Here is a 22,344-nt window from a genome sequence, read left to right on the forward strand (position 1 = left end):
CATAAAAGAAACAAACTTCTGAAGTGAACCGGGGATGTAATGAAACTTGGTATTTTCTGTACTGTACATATGTGTACAGGTTTTGTCTTGGTTATACTCCGAGTGACCAAGAGACAGACAGGTGGACCTATTGTGGGAGAACAAGAACCGCATTGCTTCTTGACGTTTCAGGGACTGCCTGAAGGCCACTGACAGCTTTCCTCTCTCAGAAGTATGGGCAGTTGATTCTGAGGACTCTTGCTATGGGTGAAAGAAGATTCCTCACATCGTATCACTGAAAAGGCCTATTTCCTTTCCCCAAAAAACTTGATTGGATCCATTGAGTTTTGTGGGGAGAAATAAATTAGCTGCTCTGGAGGCAAACGGTTGCTAGTGAAAGCAATTTTGGTGACCATATATAGGTACACTGCCCTGACCTGGATAACCCAAGAGAGCCTGATCTCACCAGATCTCAGAAGCTATGCAACGTCAGTCTTCGTTAGTAATTGGATGGGAAATCTCCAAAGAAGACCAGAGTTACAAAGGTGGGAAATGGCAAACTACTTCTCTTAGTCTCCCTGACCCGGATAGCCCAGGTGAGCTTGATTTCATCAGACCTCAGAAGCTAAGCAGAGTTGGCCTTGGTTAGTAATTGGATGGGAGACCTCAACAAAGACCAGGATCGCAGAGGCAGCTAATGGCAAACCACCTCTGTTAGTCTCTTGCCATAAAAAAAACCCTCCAGGGGTCGCCGTAAGTCAACTATTACTTGAGGTCAGTTTTTCATTTCATATAGGTTCTCTGATCTGTGTTGGGCAAGGGGGATAGGCCTGTGTGGCTATGTTGTGTGTGACATCTGCAACTTTAGTTACACATACACACAAAGCGGTGGTTTACTGAATAAGACCATCGGTCCATCGAGGTCTGTATAGTCCACTCAGACAGACACTCAGACCTACCACCTGATTATCTTAACTGGAGATGCTAGGAACTGACTCTGGAACCTCCTACATGCCAAGAAGATGCTCCGTTACTGATCCACAGCCCCTCCCTATTTAACATTCAGCACATATTAGGTTGGTCAGTGAGTGATGGAAAAAATATGAGCATGCAGAAATTCATCCTCATATAACCTTAGAAGTAGCACTAAAAGGTCCTAAAAGAAATCAAACGCGGAACAGGATATGAGATACCGCTCTCGCCAGAGATTCTTCTTCTCGATCAATGGGACAAATATCAGGTCTGAATTCCCCTGATAAGAAGGGATCTCATTGCCACACTATTTGTAGCTGCAAAAAGTGCAATAGCTACACTTTGGAAATCAAAATCCACTCCCTCAATCAATAATTGGTATAACAAAATTTGGGACCATTTTATTTCTGAAAAATTATACGATAAAATCTATTAAGTAGAACACTTCCCGAAAACCGCGATTTTTATAGAGAAATGGTTCCCATTCTTTGATTTTATAGAAAATAACAGTTCTTTATCTGGACTAAAACTGTTTAATATGTATATAAACATATAAATTATCTTCATGTTATTGCTGTATATTTATTTATTAAAGCATCATGCTAAATATTGTAAACATATTTTCCTTGAAATTGTACTTAAATAACCGGACATGAAGTCTTGTACTTTACTTGACTTGTACTTTAGAAAGTTACAAATTGTGTTATTGTTATATTTTGTTATGTATTGTTTATTGTTATATATCATTATCTTATTGTACTATTGAGCGTTATAAAGTTTCAATAAAATGTATATATATATAAAAGAAGAAGTAGCCCTGGTTGCATCTGCTTTATTGAGAAGTCATTGATTTAGCCTCACTTTGGGGCACCATCTATTTAGCGCCAAGTAGATAACTCTAGAGCTAAATTTTCTCGCCGTTATGCTTTTGTAACCTCATTAACTTCCGCAGGTTTTTAGACTTGTAGTGGTGATCAGTTGTCTCTGTAAATTGCTATTAAAAAGCTAATTAGTATTCTGGCCTGGTTAAATGGATAAGAATATTTGGAGATAATGATATAGTGAAATTGGAAGAGGTATTCTAGCTTCTTGGAAGCCAATAAAAGGCATTTTGAGCAGTCTTTGAGACTCTGTAGAAAAGCTAATAGCCCTCTGAAGATGACATCACACAAAATGAAAATAACACATGCAGGGGGAGCGAACATTAGTGTGCTGGCTCTGTTCCTGCATAAGTGGAGCCAGAAGTACAGAGTGTAAATGTATACAAAGTATTTGCCCCCCCATTCGGAATGAAGAGACAGACACAAGGCTTGGGTATAAATTTGGGCCATTTATTGACCAACATTAAACTTAATAACGGCAAGGGTATAACTAGTGGTACTACAGGTCAAGACAAGGGGTCAATTGGACCAACTCCTCAACCTGCTTGGGCGAGCACTCCCTGCCCCAGGTGTGAGCTATCCATGTGAATGGCTGTAACCCGGCCGGCCAGGCGAATGGTTCCCCCCTTAAAGCTCCATACACCCCAGCCATGAAGCCCGAGGGAAGGACTTGTACAGGGGGTCCCACAGGCAGTCTGCCCTCTCAGCTGGCAGCCGTACAGCCCGCCAGCCAATCCCTGACAGACCCCTATTCCCCACCAATGGGGAGGTGCCACTGGGTGCTCACCGGCCCGCTCTGTCTACCCAAATCTAACATGCCAGGGACCTAGGTTACAGTTCCACCACTCCAAATACCACACCTACAAAACAGTACAAGATAGGTGAAAAACACCTCTTCCCTGTGCCAATTTGGGAAAAGGAGAAAAAATTCCTACCTGGCCCTGGTAACCAGCAACCAGCTAATCCTGCACTGCCATAGGGTGTGGTGGATGGGCCGAGCTTTCAAAGCTGACTGAGCCCTACAGAGGTGGAGCCACCCTTTACAGGGCCAGGCCCCACCTCCCAAAGCCTGGATGCCCAGGAATGTAGGACTGTCTCTCCATCCATGCAGTGAGGCAAAAGTGGCACCCAGCCTAAGCATGTTTCACATGCAGCTGGGTGTGCCATCTTGTGTGTGTGTTCTGACCCTGTGACTGGGAACATGACAAAAAGCATCCCCAGCCAAGCAGACACACACACACTTTGGTTGCAGACACCTTTCTCATGAGCCAGCAATTGTACATATATGGAGGGGACGACACTGTTATGACCCCCTTTCTTTTTCAGTTAGATTTTGCCTTTAATCCTTCTCTTACACCCTCTGGGTAGATGGCTGCCACGAGGAATTATATTCCAAAGTAATTCAAATTTCCCTTTTAATAATGTGCCCAAGCATCAGGTTCCTTCGTGGGTCTATGTGGCCTTGAGGATAGGAATGGGATATAGGAATAACAGATACTCTGAGATTTTTTTTAAAAAAATAAACTTTTATTTTTACAAGAAGCATATCGGTTTCATACTGTTAATTAAGCTTGATGGTTTCAAAGATAGTTATCGGTTCTTAAAGTTTCTTTACGTAGGCTCAGTCCCACAGATATACACAAACTTTCTCTCTCATCCACACACACAGTTTGCTTGCTTCAGATAGAATGAAAGTTCTCTCACGGACACACAAAGTTCAGGCTTCCACACAGGTTGCCTAACTGAACTAGAATGAAAATCCCCTCAGGCTCCCACACAGGTTGCCTGATTTGCCCAAACTGAATCTTTTCTCTCCATTCAGTAACTAAAAAAGGTCATTCACTCCACCCACATTCTCAGTCATCAACCAATCATCTCACTCACTCATCCCTCTCTTTCGCCCCACTCTTCCTCTGTACTACACCAAGCATTTAAAGACACACACACTTAAAATCATCACAGACACACTCATGCCCACTCTCCTCTATGTGCATTAATTCTGACACAATTTTGATGTCAATCTGCAAGAGGTTTGTGTTACCACCTGAACTTCATAATCTTGTGCTATCATATGAGGAAAGCAAGATTTCCATTTGCTTACTCCAGCTGGGGTATAAAAGGAATTGTTTTGTTGTTATACACTGCTACAAGGGCTTAAAAATGTCATTTGGCTTTCAGAAGTTAATTGCTTTTTTCGTGCTGGCATTTCCTCACCTTAATGCAACAGACTTGAACAAAAGGATTTAGGTTAATCGGGCATGGACTGTGATCCCGTGAGCTTTTCCTTGTGCCCTGAAGAGACCTCAATGCACGCTGCAAAGCTCTACCATAACTTGTACTGTTTTCACTCCCATGAGTTTCACAACTAGGATACAATATGGTGTGGGGAAATTGATGTTTGAAAACAAAGGACAAGAGTTCATAGCACCCATGGCTCTTCAATCACTTCTGCAATGAAATCTGTTTATACCCGTATTGAATCTACTGCCATTCAATTCATTTGGGTTCCCGGGCAAGGAAGAAAAAAATCTTGATATCTACTTTCTCTGCCTCATGCATAATTTTTAAAACCCTCTATCATGCCTCCCCAATAGTTGCCTTTTCTCTAAACTAAAAACCTCTCTTTGGAGAAAGTATTCCAATTGCTTGATCATTTAGGTTGCCCTTTCCTGCACCTTTTTCAGCACTACAATGTCCTTTTTGAGATATGGCAACCACAACTGTACATAGTATTACAAAAGAGTTCAGTGCATACATCTGTACAATACTACGGATTACATCACCAGCCACATGTGACCGACAGGACTGGTTCCAGCTCCACCACTTCTAAGCAACAACCATTGAGAGTGGGTGGAATGCTAAGCCAGTGAGAGTTAGTGACCATTGGAGGGAAAGAAGGCTTTTGGGAGCTACTGAGAGAGAAGTATTCCGACCCTGCTTAGGAGAGTCAGCAGAGATATTGTTGACTAGTTCCACGTTGTACATTGAAATATTCTCTGTTTAACTCCATTTTATTTATTAGTTTAAAATCCATCACAGCATTGTAGAAAGTCTTGTACCCTAATGAGTCTTTCAGTGCAATCCAAAGCAAGTCTACTCAGAATCCTACTCAGTTCTGTTCAATGAGGCTTACTCCCAGGAAAGTATTTTTAGGATAGCATTGCTAATGTATATACTATTTATTTTGCTTGTATCGAAGGGCTTAGCATTCTTCTTTAAAGTTTATACCATCTTCTTTGCTGAATGCAGAAATTTACAGCACAATCAAAAAGCCCATCTATAAAGAGATTAGGACAGCAACCAACATTCCAGGATAACCCAGACATAAAATGGCATAGTGCCCTGCTAATTTGACTCATGTGTAAACCAGGTGACCTCAGAGCTGGGCCAACAAAGAGGCCATGCATGATGCCTGGGCTTGCCAGGGCTGTCACAAGCAGAGTTACTAGGCAGAGGCTAGGCAGAGTTACTCACATCTAAGCTCACTGACATAAATGGTGTAATTCTGCTTAGCATCATACTGTTCATTAGCCTCCCAAGGCCCCTTACTCCACCCACAGCCAGCATCAGCATTAGTGATTCTTGAGCCCTCAGCAAAAGTCCAGGATGGGGCCTCAGAATAACTGCTACTCCCACCACCAGCCCCCTCACTGGGACCAAGTAAGGGTGACCCTTGCCCCATACAATATGGGTGGGAGCCACTGCTACCACTGGTAGCCAGACGGGCAAATGCAAGTGGTAGCAGGAGCCACATGGTTAGGAGTCCAGTAGCACTTATAAGACTAACACCATTTGTGGTAGGGTATGAGCTTTCACGAGTCATAGCTCAATTCTTCCCATACAGCTAGAATGTGAGTCCATCTGTCCTTATATCTTGGAGAGTGGAGTGACAGATGGACTCACATTCTAGCGGTATCTGAAGAAGTGAGCTGGACTCACAAAAGCTCATATCCTACCATAAATTGTGTTAGCCTTATAGGTGCTACTGGTTTCTTGCTCTTTTCTACTGCTACAGACAGATGAACCCGGCTACCCATCTAGATCTATCTCCAAGGCGCAATTATTGGCAAAGGAAAAGTTTATTGGAGAAAAGACTCAGATATACTGATGAATTCCAGATAGATATGACAAAGTGCCTATCTTGCAAAGAAATCAGTCATTTTTATACCTTCTTACAAACAAAGTCATCAGAAAATTGTTTACAAAACCAGGGCCCTTTTCACACTGCTTACCTGCTGCCGGAATGTCGCAAAATATCACACAAAACCCGCGGAAGATAGTGTCTTCTTGCGAGAATTTTGCGCGACATCGCACAAAACTCTTGCGAGAAGGTGCTATCTTCCGCATTTTTTGCGTGATATTTCATGATGTTCCGGCAGCAGGTAAGCAGTGTGAAAAGGGCCCAGGATAATTTACAAAAAGCAGATAAGCTTAAGTCAGTTATTTCTTAAAAGTTGGCAGTTCATTTTAATACCCATCTGGTACCTCTTGTTATCTTTAAGAGGGGTACATCTGAGGATTGATAAGAGAATGTCGGCACATCAAAGCCACAACTTCCAAACATTTTGGAGGCCAAGTCCTGTGGTACTCTAAACACCTCTTTTGTTTTACTTACCTTTTACCTTCCTTGCAATTCTTAGAGAGAAACAGCAAAAGTAGGGGAAAGGGCAATTTAGGAAGTAGGCAGTTCAGCCTCATTCCCATAATGCCCTAGAAAAGAATCTAGATTTGAAAAGCTGATAGCTAAAAACTTAGAAATATAAAAATTCCCTTAACAGTTATATCAGAAAAAAGGTTGATGTAGGTGCAAACACATTAATGGAGCCCAGCAATTGGGGCTTAGAACTGAGCTGTTCTAAAGAATTGTAATGCATCATTATTAGAGGTGGACACGAACCGGATTATGAACCAAAGTTCGTCATGAACCGGGCCGGTTCGTGGTTTGCGAAACAGTAGTTCATGGGAGTTCATTTCTCACAAACTGTGATGAATTTTAGCCCGATTTGCTTGGTTCATATTTCACTTCATCACTGCAGACTTCCTGGAGCCAATCAATCAGTTTCCTAGGCAATGTGGGGATGGGCTCTCTGTAGAACTTCTGCTGACCTGGAAATGATGTTTTCACGAACTGAATGAACCAGTTCATGAACTGTGGCAAGTTCGTGAAAGTTTGTGGTTCATGGTTTGTGAACCGCAATAAACCATGAACTGAACGAACTGCTATTTTTTTTCAGTTTGTGCCCACCTCTAATCATCATATAAATGTTTGGAAATCTATTTTAGGTGAAGAAGCAAGAAAAATGAGTTGTTAAATATAAGCTGCTATGGAAGAGAGATCTACAAACAAATCTTTAAAATTCACATCCAGTAGAAACATTGCCAAGCTGTAGCTTTGGTTCCAAATTGTAGCAGCACACTTTAAAGATCTGTTACTGGAAATGTTAAAAATTAACCCCCCAGGCTTCAAAGTAATGAAATTTTAGCAAAACAAAAATAATCTGGATTTATAAAGAACTGTACAACTTTTAATTTAAGTTAACACATGCACGTGGGGTGGCTCAGACAAGCTTGAACCACTTCTTTTCTTGTTGCTGTCAGGGATTCTTCTGCTAAGTTGTCGCTGAAGCTGCTAAAAGGGTTAGCTTGAGAGCCTTTGTTTCCGCTCCCCTTCAAGCCATTAGGCTTTGCTGGAGGGAAAAGATAAGCACTAAGCTTGTTTAGAGTTCGAAGTCAGAGAACTGTAAGGGCAGGCTTCCAATTGGGAGGTAATTTTGAACCAGAGGTTTCAATTGCTTAAACAAAAGATGGAGCAAAAGGACCAGGATGTTTTTAATATTGGTGATAACCACAATAATAATCTGTATTATTTAGACAGCATCCCCACTGCAAGAAGAGGCACAGTAATTAAATCAAAAAGAAGAATCTCTGGCTGTGGGTCTGAATGTAAAGAAAGATGACCATTAGGAAAGGGAAGGGAGCACAGAAGGAAGCAGACAGAGGAGAGGCAGAGATTAAAGGTTAAGGGCTGAGCAGAAAATATATCCTTTCAGAATTTAAAGACTTTCAAGGAGAGGCAAGTGTGGATGTTAGGAGCCAGCTAGATGCAGGCTTTTCAGAGAAAGAGGCAGCACGAGGGGAAGTACTGAGGAGTGTGAAACCAAAGGACTGGCAGAGCAGAGATGACACCCCCTGAAGCCCCCATAAAGAAAAAGACAATGGAAGGTAGGAGTCAAAGAGTGAAGAGTGAAAAGAGAAACTAGTAACTTAAACTTGAGCCAGAAAGGAGACCAAAGCCAATGAAGGAATAGGAGCAAAAAGAGATGCAGAGAAATGGGACAGGAAGCAGAATTAAGAAGAGAAGGAAATGGATGGAGCTGTTTAGAGGCAAACCTGGGAAGGATATTAAACTGTCAAACTCTGAAAGAATAAGAAAGAACAATTCTCCATTGGCGTTGGGATGGCAGTTTTCATCTGATTGGCAGCATCGGCTGCAATCCTAAAAAAAAAAGAGCCAATGAATAAAATGGGACTTACTTCTGAGTAAATATGAATAGAGATGCATTGATAATATTTTGATACCTGCCTATTTGTTAGGTGATCCCTGACTGGACTGACTTGCCCATGAGTCTAATCTATATACAAATGAATTGTGCAAGAATTGTGTGACACTGCAACAGATGAGGTTTAGTGTAAGGACCAGTTTGGTGCAGTGGTTAAAAGCGGCAGGATTCTAATCTGAAAACCATGTTTTTTTTTTTATTAAACCATGAAAACCATGTTTGATTCCCCACTTCTCCGCTTGAAGCCAGCTGGGTGACCTTGGGTCAGTCACAGCTTCTTGGAGCTCTCTGAGCTCCACCCACCTCACAGGGTGTATGTTGTGAGGATAATAGCAACATACTTTGTAAACCGCTCTGAGTGGGCATTATGTTGTCCTGAAGGGCAGTATATAAATTGAATGTTGTTGTTGATGTTAACATTCTGCCAGGCTTTCTACCCCACGGTGGTGCCCCCACCTCATGCGACCCTATTCATGTTAGAACATTGAACTCATGATCGGTTTGACAGCATATTTACTTCCTACTACTTGCTTCCATCAGAGTCGTTCTGATCTCCCTATATTCTAGTCTAACTTGTGTCTTTACAGTAGACGTAGCCATATTTGGATGTTAGAAATGACAACTGTATGAAACTGAGGAGAGGAAAAGATTGCTTGTTGGCATCTCTCTTGGCAGGGGCTACACCGAGGAGTGGGGATGAGGTGAAAGCACCAGTTCGGCTGATGCAAGAAGGTGATTCCACCATCTTCGCCCTCCTCAATACAGTGCCCAACCCCACATGGCTACAGGTCATGGGACTGCAGGAAACAACTTGTTGCTGGTCGGAAGGGACATTTGGAAGTGAAGGGAACACAGAAATTTTCTGTGACCATCAGTACTTTCTGCTGACAGATGTTGGGATCTATCTAGTGCTTCCATGCTTTGCATTGGACCACTTTGGGCCTCAAATGGGCCGTTTGGGGCCTAAAGTGACCTGCTGCAAAGCATGGGAGTGTTCCTGCACCTGCACAATGACATCACTTCCTGGAAGTGAGGAGCACTCTCTGGATGCCATGAGGGTGAGTACCCAGTTCCCACTCTCCCACTGGGAGGTTTAGGGGACCTGGCAACCATAGATCTAATCCAGAAGTTCTGAAGTACAAATGCCATCTCCTCTAGCACACATCTAATCTTTACTTAAATCTTTGGTTCCTTGTTGTCCTTTTCTGGGACTAAGATTCAATCTGCTGCCTGGACCATCCCACCTCATTGTGCCTGATGGTAAGGTTGGCCTTGCCTGTATTGGCAGCATTGCTGTTGGACCAGTTCATCAATGAATGAGCTTGACTGAAGGGTAAACAATGAAACAACCAGGTTTGCAGACTCTACTCAATTATTACTAAGCATTTATCTGAGGCATTTGAACACTTTAAAGCTCTATGCAAGTATATAAGTACTATTATTAGGGTCGAAGTGAAAGCATGACTACGAACAAAAACAACTCTCTCTTTTTAGGATTTTTTCAAAAATGTCTGCAAAATTGTTTCACTACAGCCATACCCTGTAAAAGGGCAGACTGCCTCCCTAACAGTGCAGCTTTGCTTAGTAATACATTGTAAGCACTTAGGGTCAGAACAGACGAGACGAACTTCATGTTAAGAGCACTTGATTGGCCCTGCAGTATTTGCTGGGAATGGTAGTCCAACTATCCCCCCTCCGAGTGAAGTGGATTTTCTTGCAAAGAACAGCCGCTCAAGTGAAGAGATTATTTTTCAATGAGAGTATCTTTCAAAAATCCAGTCAGCTGGTTTGCAGCTCAGAGATGGGGGTGGAGTGGGGGGAATCAAGCTGCAATTCTCTGCCAAGGATTTTTGAAAGAGAGAGAGAGAGAGAGAGAGAGAGAGAGAGAGAGAGAGAGAGAGAGAAACTCCCCACTCCCTCCCCAGCTGAGAATCACATTGAACGTATGTTTTTTTAAAAAACTACAATTCCCAGACATCATTGCAGGATCTGACACTTGCCCATGGGTCTCATGTGTTTTGACCCTTCGTGAGCAATGTGATGGGGGTAATGCTATGCCAAAGCATGCCTATCAAGAATGATTCAGTGCAGTATGAACTTTGGTTAAAGGTCCCCAGCCCTGAACACATGACTTGTCTACACATTGACCATACAGGGAGGGAAAGCAGTCAGAAGCATGGGCCCCCTCCCTGCCTCCTCACAACTGCCAAGTGATCTGCCCAATGGAACTCCATAGAGGAAGTCCACACATTCACTTCTTTCCCATGATCAACAATGCACGGAAAGTAGTGTTGCTGATCGCAGGCAGCAAGCATAAATGCAAACACTTCCCCCGTGCATTTGAATTGTACAGACCACACAGGGCTAAGCTTCAAGTGATGCCTGACACAGGTTGGACACTCGTCAGCTTCCCTCAAGTTTTGATGGGAAATGTAGGCATCCTGGTCTTGCAGCTTGGCTCTCCGACTGCTGTCCAATGGACTTTTCAACTGTCACTTGTCCAACGTTCCACCAAGCTGCTTACATTTCCCATCAAAACTTGAGGGAAGCTGACAAGTGTCCAACCAGTGTCATTCATAACTTGTAGTTTGGCCCTAAGTGACTGCACAGTGGCGGGGGAGGGGCCTACCTGTACAGACTGCACGGGGAAATGGGAAGTGAAATCAGAATGCTGCTTCAAACCCAAAAGGTCTTTAGTCAGTTTGGATTCTGAGACTTGAAGGAAAATTATTTTGGGTTTAAATCAGCTTTCTAAGATTAATAATCAGGGTGTACCTGGCTTATATATTGATAAATTACTCTTCGAATGTGTACTTTTTGAATGTATGTTATCTCTTCAACACATGTAGTGTTTGGTGTAGTGGTTAAGAGCGGCAGAACTCCAATCTGGAGAGCCGGGTTTGATTCCCCACTCCTCTGCTTGAAGCCAGCTGGGTGACCTTGGGTCAGTCACTGCTCTCTCCAAGCTCTCTCAACCCCACCCACTTCGCAGGGTCATTGTCATGAGGATAATAACAACACCCTTTGTAAACCACTCTGAGTGTGGCATTAAGTTGTCCTGAAGGGCGGTATATGAATTGAATGTTATTGTTACTGTTGTTGTTGTTGTTATGCTCTTTCAGTTGTGTTAATGTGCAACCAATTCTCAATGGCTGCAAAGTACCCTGACAGATTTCTGATTTCTTAGATGACTCCTGACCAGCTAGAATTGCCTAATCCAGAAGAAAACCTAAGTGTGGTTACCTCTTACACCACTGTCACAGTTGCTCAATCGATCCATTATATTATATTTCTCAATGGCTTGTTTTCAATTCTAACATGCATCTGGATATCTTAGATGTTGAAAAAGTCTGAATATGAGAATTGTTTAAAGACTGTTTAAAAATAATTATTTTCTAGTCTCCTATTGAAGAGTCCTACTTCTTCCAGTTGCAATTTATTAGAATACAGATGATTATGTTCTTTTTCTCTCTGTCGTCTTCACAGCCGTTTCAGGAATCTCATGATGATATAGGTTCCAATTTTATATGTCACACAGGAATGTATGAGTATTTTTCGTGTGAACCTTGCAAACAGGACTTGCTTTATAAAAGCAACTAACAGACCCACCTAAAAGATGCAGTACCCTTCTTGTCTGGAAAGATATCAGGGATTCTAATTTATGTTCACAGGTAGAAAAAAAAGATAACTGACTGGGCCACCAGCAGTTACTAGCTTTGTGCAGCAATTAAACTGAACTTCAGGGATCTTATAGTCAAATTCTAATCTCTGTCACTGAATATTTGAGCTGAATAGATTAGCACAATAAGAGTCTTGTAATGGCATTCAATTCACTATTTTGCTCATTTATCAAACCCCAGACTATCATCAACAATCCAGTAACATAGTTCTGCACAATCTAGAAGAGATGGAGCATGGTGTTTTCGAAATCTGTACTTGTCATTCATGATCCCAAGAAAAGGCTCCCCCCCTTGTGCTAGTGCAATACTTCGCACAAACACTTAATTTTAATCCAGCACACCATAGGCAATGCAGAGCCACATAAAGCAAACAGCACATATGTACTTGGGTCACACCCAAATTCATTTGAAATTTAACACTTGAAGAGTTTGTGCTTAGAAGCATGCAATGTTTGTTAACATGGCTTGCAATATTATTGTTACAATGTTCATCTCAAGGTACAGCCTCTTTCACTAGGCCAAAGGACAAGATAAAGGACAAAGGACAAGGTACCCATAAGCCTCACTGAAAAGCCCATCTATAAATTTATTTATTTATTCAACTTATATACCACCTCTCCATGAAGTCTGATGCTCAAGGTGGTTTACATCTTACATATAAAATACAAGCATTAAAATCAACAATATTAAAATCAATACAATATTAAAATGAAATGTGTGTGTTATGTGCCATCAAGTTGTCTCTAACCTATGGCGACCCTATGAATGAAAGACCTCCAAAACATCCTATCATTAACAGACTTGTTCAGATGCTGCAAACTGGAGGACGTGACTTTTTTATTGAGTCAAGCTGTCTCGTTTTGGGTCTTCCTCTTTTCTTACTGCCTTCCACTTTTCCTAGCATTACTGACTTTTCCAGAGAATCTTGTCTTCTCATGATGTGACCGAAGTATGATAGCCTCAGTTTTGTCATGTTAGCTTCTAGGGAGAATCAGGCTTGATTTGATCTACTACTCAGTTATTTGTCTTTTTGGCCGTCCATGGTATCTGCAAAACTCTTCTCTAGTACCACATTTCAAATGAACCAATTTTTTTCCTGTCAGTTTTCTTCACTGTCCAACTTTCACATCCGCACATAGTAATGGGGAATATCGTAGTTTGGATTATCTTGATCTTGGTTCCCAGAGGAACATCTTTAAGGATCTTTTCTAGTTCCTTCACAGCTGCTCTACTAAGTCTCAATCTCCTGATTTCTTCATTGCAGTCTCCCTTTTGGTTGATGATTAAGCCAAGGCATAGAAAATCGTGAACAATTTCAGTTTCCTCATTGTTAATTTTAAAATTGTGTAGTTCCTCAGTGGTCATTATTTTTGTCTCCTTGATGTTCAGCTGCCCTTAGTACAGACATTAAAAACTAATAATATAGTAAAATGCAACAAACTAGAATACAAACATTAAAACCCATACATCTAAAAGAACATCCAAAAGAACAGCGTCATCCTAAACCCTACTCGTATCCATTGTCTATAATACAGCCCTCTTGAACAGCAGCCTCTACTGATAAGGCTGGGGGCTGCTCTTTGCCTCCCTGGAAGGAGGAGGAGACATCTGGGTCTCAGGTTGGGGGGTGGAGACTGGAGCCTTATGAGGCAGCTCTGCCCAGCCGGCTGGCAGTTGCTCTGTGTGCTCGGCCCACCCACCTCACCCGTAGTAGTGCAAGATTAACCAGCTGCTGTTGACAGAGCCAGGTAGGAATTTTCCCCCCTTTTCCCTAATTGGCATGGGGAATAGTTGGGTTTTCACCTACCTTGTATTGCTTGCAGAGGTTTAAGGTAATTGACAAGGTGGAGCCCTACAGGGCTGCACCAAGGATTTTTGTTAGCCTGGGGGAATGACTGCAGCCCTGCCTCCCAGCTTGCTGCAGTGCCATGCCTCCCAACAAAGGTGGACTGGCAGGCAAAATGGGCCTGGAAAAATATCCCACTCCACAGATGGTGGGGGTAGGAAGGATGTCCAACTCTACCCCCCTAACAGAGACAGGAAAGGAGCAGGCTCACCATAGGCTGCTCACAAGGCCAAGGGTGCTGCCTAGCACTGCCACATGTTGCAGCAGACCCTGAGACCACAGTTGTGGAAGCAGCAGGCCTGGTTTGGGCACCCCTCCATCTCTGGGCAGCCTAGGGAATTGCCTAGGTGGGTCTAATGGATCAGCTATCCCTGGCTGCATATCTAGAGTTGCCTTTCCCCCACTGGGGGCAGGGGAGCACAGGAGCAATCCCAGAGCAGCATGTGGCCTGCGCGATGATGTCACTTCCTGGAAGTGATGTCATCATGCAGGCTGGGAGTACATGTGTGCACTCTGTGTACATGCTAGAGGGGCACCAAAAGGTATGTGCTGGGCCTCAACCTCCTACTCTGGAGTTGGGGAACCTGGAAACCTTATGCAGATCTGACTTGAGAACTGTTAAGGCCAAGGGGGAAATGTGTGTATGTAAGGGGATGTTTGCTGCACCTGTGTGAGCAAACCCACACTTCCCTCTCCTTTTGGCTATACTTCCTTTGGTTGCCATCACTGAACTGTCTTGCCAGGCTTTCCTTTCACCAGTGGTTTGGACCTGGTGATCCTCTGAGAGTGCACAGAGTGCCAGCACTGAACAAGCGAGAAGGCCTGTAGGGAGGAACCTTTGACACAACAGAGTCTCAATCAAACAAAGATTTTTGTTGTACTAAACTATAGTAAATAATTCAAAGCACAGAATATACAAGGAAGGAGATATCATTGCATGAGGTTTTATACAGATAATACAAAAGAAAAAGAAAGAAGAAAAGAAAAATATTCTAGGTGAATTAACTTGAGAGTCATTGATGTTACCTGAGCGTCCAAAATGATTCTTTAGAGGGGTAAGCATTAGGGATTTGCACTGAGAAAATTTCCATTTCAGTTTTTGGGTTTCCAAATGAACTGTGTCCCATTATTTTTTTTCTGGGTGAGGCAGTGCCTGTTTGGATCAAATCTTTGTTTCTTTCCCCATTATCTTGAGCTTTTGGTCCCATTTCTCTGCAATGAGAGTTTCTAGGCTCTTTGGGGCAGCTATTTTTGCACTTAATGGCACCATAATCACACCAAACACAGTCCTCCCTCTAAACCATCAAACCACCAAGTTACAGTAAACATAACAACGAGGTTTGCTGTTTACAGGTGCCATAAATTCTCTAATCAGACAATAATAGGAACAAGGAACGCCGGGGGTAGGGGCAGAAAATTTCAAAAAAAACTAATCTGTATCTCTAAATAAGAGTAGACTCCCCAAAAAGATACATTATTAGGGAGGCTAAAAACTACAAGTCTTCAAGGCTACTTAATCATAAGCGGACACTCCTGGCTATACCTCGTTAAGGTTACAGTTGGCTTCACACTGATAAAATAGCAACAATAAATAAATAAAAGACATGCCAGGCCCTTTGTACCATCCAAGTATCTCACCAAAGTGAGATAAAAAGTAAAACTCCTACTAATAATATCTTCAAAAACCTTAAAACACTTAAAATTACAGAGTGTTAACTGCAGCCGGGAAGAGCGCTGGGCATGCGTAGTCTGGAAATCTGGTGTTTATAAGTCATGAAGAATGCTTGGGGAAGGCATCAAAATTAGACATGGGCACAAACCAAAAAAATTTAACAAACAAGTGGTTTGTGGTTCGGTGCTGACGACGAACCCGAACCAGTAAACTGCAATGAACATTTCCAGCTGATGAACCGGTTTGACGTTCATGGTTTGTGGGGCTCAGAATGGCCCCTGTTGGACTTAGAAAGCCCATATTCCCAGGGAGTGTTTAGCAGGCTCTCCTCCAGCCAGAACCCAAGTTTGGTCAAGATTGCAATAGGAATCTTGGAGTTATACCCTCTCCAATCCGAGGCCCCCAGGAAACTCCCATTCGAGACAATTAGAGCCACCAGTTGACGTTGGCCCAGTGTACAAGGGGTTGGCCGTCAGAACTGCCCATCAGGGTTTGCAGGGATGAGATTGGAGTGCCCATGGCTACAGAACACCTCCCTTCCCCCTCCCTCCCCCCGGGTGTCTTCTCCCATGTAACCAATTGTAACCAATTTGCAGCTCCATGGTTGGAAGGAAGACCTGCAGATCAAGGTAAGCTGAGCTTTGATTTGGGTTTCCAGGGCGACAGAAGGAGTGCAGGTAGAGTTCAGGCATTCCCCCAGCTCCATTTCCAAGGGAATTGATTGATGGTGCCTGCCTGTCTGGCTTCACAAACCGCAGGCGAATGCAACGAATCAGGCTTCCAACAAATGCTGGTTCATTGGCCATGGACCCTCACGAACCGCCGGTTCGCGAACAGACAATCAGGCAGTTTGTGGGGGTTTTTTTGGTTCATAATGCGGTTTGTGCCCATGTCTAATCAAGATGAATGTTAGCTGTGTGCATGCACACCATTCTTTTCAGGGTGATGGGAGAAACAAGGATCCGGGGCAGCTATTTTCATACTTAACCAAAACTCATCAACCATTACTCTGTTTCCATCTAAACTATCAAACCATGGAAAAAGAAGGAGCCCTAAAAGACCATGGAATCACGTAAGTCCCATGTTATTCAACAGTACTTCCTCCCAAGGAAATGTCTTTAGGATTGCAGCCTATGACTGAAGTCTTCTGGGCTTTTATCAAGTTTGCGTCATTGAACAGACACCTTGAGCACACACACACACCTCACAATGCCTGTCCAAGTGCCCTGATGTTGGTGGAGACAGGCCAGTGCCTGGATAGCGCCACAAAACAAACCGAGACGCACCCCTCGAAACAGGTTTACTCATTCATTCATTGATTATTATTGCAGCAAAAGCCAGTAAAAACAAAACAATTCTGAGATAAAAGATAAGTTATCACATAAAAGCATAGCAATAAGATCAGAGCATTAGCAAAAGGAAGATTAATAAAATAAGAGAAATAGAGCTGAAAAAGGAGAAAAGCAATTATACCACGTTTTCAGCTAAGAGGAGTCTGCGTTTCCTGGCTAAGGAACAAAATTTGTTTTCCGTCGTCCTTAGGAGTTACATAGGGCTTCAGATACCAAACACTGAAAGCCAGTAAAAAAATAACAATGATATCTCAAAGGACACTTGGATACCTTTGCCTTTAACGTCTGTTTCCCTAGAAAACAACATGTTACACTTTCCTAGAAGAAATTGGCAGAGCAGTCCTAGGCAAATGTAGGGTAGCGTGTACTTTTAATGTCAGAAAAATTCAAAGTGTATTTAATCAAAACATATTTATACAAAGAAACTGCAGGGCATACACAAAAGAAAATATCAAAACACTGCAATTATGGCTACACAAACTTGCACCGATGTTGCCTTGCTAAAGGAAATTCTAAATTTAAGCGTATTGCAAATTTATAAAATCTATCCTTGTTGTTATACAGAGAGATGAAGCAGGTCTTTAAATATCAAGCTGGCCTTTAATTAACCTACTAGAATCAAACCTTGAGAAAGATGATCTCTTCTCAGGAAGAGGAAGGGCCATAAACCAGCCAAGTGTCTAACCATTTGCTCTAATTGTCAACCTGTTCTAGAAGAATGGCTGTTTTTCTAACCTTTGGTGGCCTAATAAAGCCACAGAGATGAGTACAACATGCTGCCTGGACAAGGTGCCATGGCAGGCGTAGACAGGATTTCCCAACTCGGGTTGATGAGGGGGGGGCTCACCCCGCCAGGAGAAGGTTGCCATTGCTTGTTACCAGGGGTCATTTCGTAGAAAAAGAGTGGTAGGAACTCATTCACATAACTCATTAGCATATGCCACACCCCTTGCCATCACTGGAAGTGTTCCATTAGCATAACTGATTTGCATATGCCACACCCTCTGACATCACCTATCCTAGCTGTTTTGGACCCAATCCTGGACATTCAGGGCTGAAATTGGGCCCAAAATGGCAAAAAGGGGCTGAAAATGGCCACAAAGGGGCCCAAAATGGTCAGGATCAGGCCGCTGCTGAGTGGGAGAGTGATCCACCACCCGTCAGAGGCCCGATCTGGGCCGTTTCAGCCCCAATCCAGGCTGAAATAGGCTCAAAATGGCCGAGAGTCTGATGGGCAGGGCCACCTGACATGTGACCTCTTTCGGGAACTGCCAGAACTGTGTTCCTGCGCATTCCCCCTGCTTGTTACTTCTGCTTTCTGTTTGGGTGAGTGTGGCATTGCCTGCTTCAAAAAAGTCTCAGCTGAATCACCGCATCAGGCTTTCCATGTTCTTATTTTTGCCTGGCAGTGTGTTCCACTAGAGAGCAGCCAATTGGCCTCACACCAGGAGCATGCTCAGAGGGATGCAAAGAGTCCAGCTTCCAGACCTATAACTTCGGTGTGCAACCTAATAAAAACAGTAGTATAAAACAGCAGCTGGAAAGGCACTCACTTCCTTTGCATGGATTTTGCAAGCCGTTGACAAAGAAGGAGTAATTCCACCAAAATGCCACAAGAGTTTGCCCTATGTTTTAAAAAAACATGAGAAGGACACGGGTCAACAATGCCCTCTTTATATCTAAAGTGCCTAAATCACCAACACACACCTTTTGCGGAACAAAATTCTATCCTATAATTGAAACATTAGTTTCAAAAGAATGGACCTAAAGTTACATCAAGTAAATCACAAATGTTTGAATTGATATATATTGTTAAAGGCAGGACAAGACAGATCTGTTTCTTTCAAGTGATATCTGGGGGAGTAAACTTCAATAAGATCATTTCAAATATGTAAAAAGAAGGATCCTGTATAAAATAAAGAAAATCTAGTCTGCCAAAGCAACATCTGAAATTATTTTTCTACATTAAACTTCGTTGTCTTTAGAAAAACAAAGTCTGATTCTTCTAGTCCTCTGAGTCGCTTTAATTATGCCTCTTCCATTAAAACTGGTAGTTCTACAATGGTGTACCAGAAAATGTTATGGTCAATATTCTGGTATGATACATCACAGTATACCGTATCCAAAGTATACTGGATTTGCTATGGAAATCCCCTTGTACAAGCTTTTTGGACTTCCTAGGCAGCTGTGTAACTTACAGTGAAATCCGAAACCAAATTACTCCAGTCTGAACTCATTGAAATCAATGGGCTTAGACCTGAGTAACTCTGCTTAGGATTTCACTGAAAAGGTCTCATAATGTAAGCCTACTTACCCCACATAAACCCCACCAACCAGGCTGAACCTTCTCCCTCCTTCCTTTTGTGTGTGTGTTATGTGCCATCAAGTCACCTCCAACCTCTGACGACTCTATGAATAAAAGATCTCCAAAACATCCTATCATTAACAAACCTGCTCAGATCTTGCAAACTGCAGGACGTGGCTTCTTTTATTGAGTTAAGCCATCTCGTTTTAGGTCTTCCTCTTTTCCTACTGCCTTCTACTTTTCCTAGCATTATTGACTTTTCCGGAGAATCTTGTCTTCTCATGATGTGACCTAAGTACAATAGCCTCAATTTTGTCATTTTAGCTTCTAGGGAGAATTGAGGCTTGAGTTGATCTAATACCCAGTTATTTGTCTTTTTGGCCGTCCATGGTATCCGCAAAACTCTCCTCCAGCACCACATTTCAAATGAATCAATTTTTTTCCTGTCAGCTTTCTTCACTGTCCAGCTTTCACATCCATACATTGTAATGGGGAATACCGTTGTTTGGATTATCTTGATCTTGGTTCTCAGAAATACATCTTTATCTTTAAGGAGCTTATCTAGCTCTCTCACAGCTGCTCTTCCAAGTCTCAATCTACTCCTGATTTCCTCACTGCAGTCTCCCTGTTGGTTGGTGATTGAGCCAAGGAATAGAAAATCTTGGACAATTTCAATTTCCTCATTGTCAGCTTTAAAATTGTGTAACTCCTCAGTAGTCATTACTTTTGTCTTCTTGATGTTCAGCTGTAATTCTGCGTTGGTTCTTTCTCCTTTTACCTTCCTCAGCAGTCGTTTCAAGTCTTCACTATTTTCTGTCAGTAACATGGTGTCATCTGCTTACCTCAAATGGTTAATTTTTCTTCCAGCAATTTTTACTCCATCTTCTTCTAGATCTAATCCAGCTTTAGATCTAGATCTAATCTCCTTCCTTTTAGAACAAGGTTTATCCAGCCTCTGGACATGGAAGTCAATGTAAACAGACTCTGTCCACAAAGCTTGTGTAGCCATCATGAACCACCAAGCAAGCATACAAACCTAAGACAATGTATTCAATCAACTTATACAATCTCAGCACCATACTTCAAGGAGCAAAAATTCATAAGGCCTCTTGTGTGCTTCAGCTATGGGCTGATGTCCTCATCTCTAAGGGAACAGAGTAACGACATCCCTGTGAGTGACCTGGAAAAGAACCCTCTCCCCTCTTTTGCTTTGGCAGGAGCAGACTTTTCGAACATGACTGCCCCATCATGTCAAAATAGAAGCATCCATCCACTCCTCAACTCTTAGATTTTTATCACAGATATAGCATTAATTTCATGAATCTGTTTCATTAATGGTGGCAAAGCAAAAAGACCGAATCTAGGGGATGTACAGTCAGCTAAGAAAAATAGAGTCCCCTCTACAAAATTAACCAATCAACCAAAAATTATTCAATTTCAAAGTACATGCAATGCATAAATCACATCTGGTAGTATAAAATCATAAATATATGGTTTATAAATAAGTATACAATATTCATACAGCCTCTGACAGATACATTAACCAACCACTTTTATCTGCAAGTGTATACAGTCAATGAACAGTCAATAAAGTGCAGAAAGTGCAAAATAGACGGCAGGTGGTGGTGTGTCCTTCAGCCGGCATCTGCTCCCAGACGTCCTTGCCCTACGGTCATTCGGCCGCTTCCGTTTCACACGTGCTATCTTCACACCGTGCTTCCTCAGGGGCACACAATTTATCTGCCAGTTACCAACATTATCTCATGCATTACAATTTCACAGGTGTTTCATCAATGTTGGCCAATGGTGGCACCAAGCTCCAAGTGGAATATTTGTGCATGTGAAGCACTGAAAATTATCCCCTCAGCAATGTTTTCACATGGGAAAACTACGTGGGTGAAAGCTGTCCATTTACACAATGCCACAAAAGCACCATCATCACTTCCTGCCTCCATTTTGTAAACGGTATCAAAAATCGCACAAGGAAGCCAGCAGCCTTCCATGAGTATCGCACTATTTTTAAAAAGTGTGAAAACAGCCCTGGAGTGGATCTATTCCATCATCACCCCCCCCCCGCCCTTGTAGCAGCATTCCAACCATTTGGGCTCTCCTTTTGAAGAAGAAGAAGAAGAAGAAGAAGCTGTTCTCCACAGCTGCTGTGTAGCTGCAAACACATGAAAAAATAACATCTAGTTTGGCTCTCAATGGAAAAGCCCACAGTAGATTTTCAATCTACAGTATACTTTCCTTTTATTTTTGACTAAACATTAGCAGAGGAGGGAAATGACCAAATTTAGGCGCTATGTGCAATTAATCTTCGATGACAGATTTCTCTCCCCCTCCTGGCATGGCTTGCTCAGTGTTTGTATTATTTAGCACGTTTATAATTAGACCCACCATTACTAATGATATCAGTCTTTCACATCATTTATACCCCAGAGTCTGTTCAGCTGTTTGTGCAGCAGGGCTTGTGAGAATCGCTACGTCTGCGCTGAGTGAGTCACTACAAATGAGTATGTATCAATTCCCAAATTAAATATATCTGTAAGGAAGGGATTAATTATTCACAAGAAACAAGCAGTTCCCTTCTGCGAAAATAAGAAATAGCTCTGCATGAAATGCTGCCAGAAATCAACTTCCTTTGCATGCCTTTGTCCCTTCTAGGGAAATATGGATCATTATGCTTTTAAGATGGTTTTCTGGGACCACCAGTCTCTCTGAGGCAAGCCAATCTTTTACTAGGCAGTAAAAAGTTAGGATGTACTGATTTCAATCGGATATCCTGAAGACCACGCTGAATTCGCTCATGGAATGCTATAGGAGAGAGTCCTGTGCATTTTGCTCAGCAGTAAGTCCTTGCCCCAAGGAAATATGCATAGAAATGCAGCTTCATATTTAAGCTAGGGACGCTGTAAATTTTGCAGTGGGCAAGTTCACCAGGCTGTGCTTGACTGCCACAACCATCCATAGAAAGAGAAAAACCTACTGCGGTAAGGTCAATATCAAAAGGTACTGAAATTAACGAATCACTGTGGCAGTTAGTATACAAAAATCTTTATAACTTAGTCACACACAACCAAAGACCACAACACAGTCC

The sequence above is a fragment of the Eublepharis macularius genome, chromosome 10 (assembly GCF_028583425.1).
Source record: "Eublepharis macularius isolate TG4126 chromosome 10, MPM_Emac_v1.0, whole genome shotgun sequence".
NCBI lineage: Eukaryota > Metazoa > Chordata > Lepidosauria > Squamata > Eublepharidae > Eublepharis > Eublepharis macularius.